The following is a 6,000-nucleotide window of genomic DNA, read 5'->3' on the forward strand; positions in this document are numbered from 1 at the left end:
ATAATAATACAAATTAATTAACTACGCAAGCTAATTAAATATTACAAATTGCTTAATTAATTAACAATTAACTAAACTAAAGAAAAACAGTAAACCGCCTCGGGGCGAGGGCCAGATGCAACACATACTCGGGACTGGCTCGGAATCGCACTGCCATGCATAGTTTGCCTCTGTTTTCCCTGCTCTGCTCCTTTGAAAACTGCCAAAGTCTCAGGGATGCCTCTCAGGACACTGGGGGATATCATCGGCTGAGCAGAATTTCCACCGGCAGTAGCATTTAGTCACCGGCACAAAATAGATCCACCGGCCATCGATTGACTGCCGGTCGGCACTAAATACTGCCGGCCGGCAATAAATTCCTGCAGAACCTGCAACTCACAGCAGCAGAGGGCAAAATCTTGCATGGCAATGCAATTCAAGCAATTTATGCACCTATCACATTCCTTATCATGTTAATGACTCAAAGGAGGATGTGCCCCGATTCTCGGACCACCAATCACGCATTTCCATGCATGATGGCCCAAAGAATCAAGTGTGCAACTTCAATTTCAAAATGCATGCAAACCAAATAAACACACAAGGGGGCCTAACCTCTATCATACTCATCTCAAGAGGCAAGGTGATGCATGCAAGATGAAATGCAACTTAGGCATACGAGCTAAGGATGCAACATGCCGATACAAGCAAACATGCAAGGTGAGCATGCAAATAAGCAAAGGATGGTCTTAAACACGAATTAGGCAGCTCTAGTTAGGCCCAAAACAGTGGCCAAAATGCTAAGTGCATGGAGGCAAATGACATGCAAACATGCATAGATACATGGTCCAAGACTTAAGCGTAATGAAGCAACTTTTCGACGCATTTGAAAGGCACAAACATGGACAATTTGCATGCAAATTTCAGAGGCAATAGGTGATGCAAAACAGCCCCGAAACATAACGAAACGACACTCAACGCATGGAATAAATCCCGAAGTGCAAGATTAGGCGCATGAAATGGCTTACAGCTATACAAAGCATGCACAATATGGACATGGAGCATGAAGACAGAAGCAAGACAGCTCTGAGACAAGCATTTTTACAGTTTATGACATGGCCAAATAGCAAGCAAAGATAGGGCTAAAATGGCATACAAAAATGGCCCTAAACATGAGATTATGAAGCAACTCACAGCTGCTAACTCCAAATAGGTTAGGGCCCTTCAACAACATTGAAGAGGGGCCCAAAATAAGCCACTTTACAGAATTGTAAAAACCCAAAAACAGTATACAAACATGCTAGAAATGCAATGCAAAATGAGGCTCAAAAAGAGGCTATAACACAAAGTGTGCAAAATATTCAACAAACAGCCAAAGACCCTTAATAAAACATGTTAAGAAGGTCAAAATAAGACCTTTTCTAGGCCTGTAAAAAGATCAAAAACGGAAGCACAATGGGCTGCCAAAGCATGCAAAAATGGGGACCAAAAGAGAGTATAAAGGAAAGTATAGCATGGAGGTCCCAAACAGTGTGGAGCCCTTCTTCAATGTTGAAGAGGGGCTCAAAATAAGCCTATTTACAGTTTACATCATGCTCCAAAACAGATCACGTATAGGCCAAGAATAACATGCAAGATAATGGCATTTAAGAGGGGTAATGAAGCAAGTGCAAGCTACATGGTATACCTCTGGTTTTTTTGCTTCAAAACCATCCCACCTAGACAAAGGGAGAGGAATGGTGCTTATATAAGGCAAGGGAAGCACTTAACTTACAAGCTAAGTAAAGGGAAAGGGTCAAAGGGGTTCAAGGGGGGTGCAAGGCTTCTAGAGGAAGCTAAAACAGCTGGCCAAGCTTCTCCAAGAAGCTTGGCCAAAAGGTTCAAGCTTCTAGAAGGTTAACGGGTTCAAAGACTCACAAGGTGCAAAACAAACACACATGTGCGTGGGGGATCGATTCTGTGCATTCCAGCTGGCACAGCTGGAATCCACTCAATCTGCAGAATGCTCCAAAAGGTCGTCGGCTAACAAAAATTGCCGGTCAGCAAAATAAAGTGCCGGTCGGCACAATAAATTGCCGGCCGGATAAATATAGTGCCGGTGGATGGCCGTTAAGGTCAAAAAATGGCCGGTTGGTGTCCAAATTGAAGCCCCGGAAGTTAGCTTTCCAATGGCGCAAACCTTGCATTAAAATTCCTCCTGTGGAAAACGTTATGCCCATTTTGGTGAAGCCGCGCAGATTCCATCCAACCGGGATGATACCCAACTTCAACCAATCATATCTCCCCCACCCGGACTTGGCTTTAAGAGATTCTTGAGTGCAAAATGAAGCCCCGGAAGTAAGCTTTCCGACGATGGTGGCCTCATAGCTAAAATCCAAGTGTACAGACAGATAAGCCCGATTCAGCGAGGGCTGCTCGACTCGCTTCTACTCGGATTCATGCCGAACTTTTCCCAAACTAGTTTTCTCCTCTCCTTTCCTCTCTTCTTCAACTCCAAACCCCTAAACAAAGTGTTTTGAAGGATTTGCCTCTCTCCTTGCCGAAGAAACTGAATCTTTGCCCTGCACATCTCTCAACACTGAGCAAACCATCAGTGGTGCCCAAGTCTTAAGGGCGGTCAAAAATGGGGTGTCTACAGTGTGTAGAGATCGGCCATGACCATGCCCCCGTTTTAAAATATATATATGTATATATATATATATGTATATATGTTTGTTAAAGCAACCCATATTAAAGTGTGGCTCCCATTCATTAAAAAAATAATTTATATACACAAATATATCAAAGTGGAGCCCAATTAACTTTGAAAAAATAGAGAGATAGTGTGACTTAAAAAATAAGTTAAAAGTTAAAATTTAACTTTTAACCATCTTTCTAAAAGAGCCCTTAGTCACAATAGGTCCCTATGGTGTCCCAATGGCGGATTTTTCAGAATCTTTTTTGATAATTCGAACAATTCATGTAGTATGATTCGTTAAATAGATCATCCATGTAAAAAATCGAATTGGTTGAATATTTATAACTCCATAACAAGAGCATATTTGTTTTTTAAAAAAATAAATGATTAACATGATCTTAATAATTTTTTTAAAAACAATTAGAATAGAATCATGGGGATATGAATTTTCAATTAATTTAATTTTTTATATAAATAATATATTCAATGAACTTTACAAAATAAATAATTCAAATTATTAAAAAAATTCAAAAAAATCCCACATCAAACCACCACAAAGCCATGCTATAACCAAGGATATCTCCCAAACCCTTAAAACAGTAACAAAAACTCACCGCCTCTCTTCAACTATCTAGCAAATCGATTCAGACTCAACAATTATATAAAGGAAAATGTTTTGAAGCTCTAATTCTTGAGCTCTAAACTCAGTTCTAGTGAATTGACAGTGGGTCCCACTCATTGTGATTTAATGTTTTGATTTTGGTTTTTTTTTTTTCTTCTCTCCTTACCATGTCATAAGTGCTCTATTAGAGTACCAAAATTAATGCTCTGAATCATCATTGTTATACAAACTGCTGCACAATGTATTTATATCAGAGGAATTGACAACTTGCAAGTACTATATTATCTATAATATTGGAAAGAATTTATTGCTCATATTTTTTAGGGTTTATTTTGAATCAATTTTTTTTTTAATGGTTGATAGAGTTGAAAAGTAAAATTAATCTTCTTTTGTTCTTATTTTGTCAAAGTTGAATGGTTTCTTTTATTTTTTTTATTTTTAATATTATTATGAAGAAACTTCATCTATAATTTTCATATATTTCTCTTGATTAAATTTGCTGTCTATATTTTTTTTAAAATGTAAATTTTTGCCCCCTCTCCCCCCTCCCACCCAAAAAAAAAAAAAAAATCTAAATCCTGATTTCACCCCTAAATGCTATATTTTACTACATTTTTCATGGAATGTCACATACACACCAAGTGTTGACATGGTTGTTAACGCGACATTTGTGATAATATTTTTTAACAATTTTCAAAAAAATATTTAATATTTTTAACAAATATTGTGTATAAAAACTAATATGCACACAAGTTTATATGTTTTTTTTGTTATTATAGCCTGAGGTTAAAAAGTCTGATTTGGGATAGGCTTTTTGGCTTTTTGGTGAGATGTCCACATGTTAAATTACCCAACTGTCCTTGGGGTAAAAGTTGGGCACTGTGGGCGGCTAAGCAGTACACGTCAGCCTTTATTTTTTTTTTTAATTTGGTTTTTTTTTTTGGATAAGCCTTTTTTATGATTTTTTTTAATGACGTGGAAAATTAACATTTAGGTGTTATTTGTTTGTCATTTTTTTTTAAAAAAATTATATTAATTTTTTTTTTTTTTTTTGGTTTTCGAAAGGGCTATTTCATGTGTGTGTGTGTGTGTGTGTGTGTGTGTGTTTTTAAATTACATGGAAAATGCTAATTTCGGTTTTATTTTATTGTCTTTTTTTTTTTTTTTTGGTTTTGTTTAATTTTTTTTATTTTTTTTTTTTGAAAAGGCTTTTTCATGTTTTTCATTTTAAATGACGTGGAATCCATACTAATTTCGGTTTTATTTTTGTCTTTTTTTGTTTTTGTTGTTTTTAATTTGTTTTATTATTTGTAAAAGGTTTTTTTATGTTTTTTATTAAATGACGTGGAAAATGATAATTTCGATTTTTTTTTGTGTTTTGTTTTTTTTATTTATTTGGAAAAGGCTTTTTCATGTTTTCCATTTTAAATGACGTGGAATTCATGCTAATTTCGGTTTTCTTTTTATGTCTTTCTTTTTGTTTTTGTTGTTTTTTATTTATTATATTATTTGGAAAAGACTTTTTTATGTTATTTTTTTTTAAATGGCATGGCAAATGATAATTTCGGTTTTTTGTTTTTTTGTTTTTATATTTTATTTGGAAAAGGCTTTTTCATGTTTTTCATTTTAAATCACATGGAATCCATGGTAATTTCGATTTTATTTTTATGTCTTTTTTTTTTTTTTTGCTGTTTTTTTATTTGGAAGAGCCTTTTTGATTTTTTTTAAAATGACGTGGCAAATGATAATTTTTTTTAACTTTGTTTTTGTAACTTGTTTTTTTGTTTTTGGAAAAGGCTTTTTTTTTTTAATTTGTTTTTTGTTTTTGGAAAAGGCATTTCTATGTTTTGTTTTGTTAAATGACGTGAAAAAGTATGTGAGTCGGTTTTATTTGTTTTTTTTAAGAAAAAACCAAACATCTAAAAATATTTGTGTCATCGATTGTGACCGTTTGTTGAAAAAAAAATTCAATTTTTGATTGAACAAATTTTCGAACACAATAATTTGGAAAATAACGTGTTCAATAATTTGGAAGGGATTATTTCCTGTGTAAACACATACATATTGTACATGATAATATACTTACATACAGCCTCTTCCGCGTGGGTTACTAATGTTACAAGCCTACAGATATTAGGTGGACTATTATATATTTCCTAACATTCCGTTATTATGCAGGTACACTAACATGTCCCGTATGCGAAGTCACACCAATGCCATATGCGGGTCCTCATCCCCAACCATTAAAGCATCCTCGTCATGTTCAACCTCTGGTATGGTATTTACTAGTGCCATAACCTCTTCCTCGTTCACGATGGGGTTAGCAGTTGTTGGATTGCCTATATTTCAACGTATATAATTATGTAACGCTATTGATACACCTACTAACTGAACTTGCACATTTGCAAAATCATACTGAGGCATGTCTCTAATAAACCCCCATTGATTTTTCCAGGCGCCGAAAGTGCGTTCCACCACACTGCGTAACGATGAGTGAACTTTGTTAAATAGTTCCCTGTGGGTGTTTGTTGTCCTATGCTCGATATTAGCGTGAAATTGTTGTTGGTGGTAACGGCTGTCTTTGAAAGGTGCTAGGTAACCTACTCGGTTCGGATAGCCAGCATTGACAAGATAATATTTGCCTACAAACAGTACTTGAAACAAACCACCAAATTGTGTTTAATTTTTAAGTAACGATGTTTTCCCAAATATTATGGACCCAAAT

This window comes from Camellia sinensis, chromosome 2, assembly GCF_055761805.1.
Source record: "Camellia sinensis isolate YWXY chromosome 2, ASM5576180v1, whole genome shotgun sequence".
Taxonomy (NCBI): Eukaryota; Viridiplantae; Streptophyta; class Magnoliopsida; order Ericales; family Theaceae; genus Camellia; species Camellia sinensis.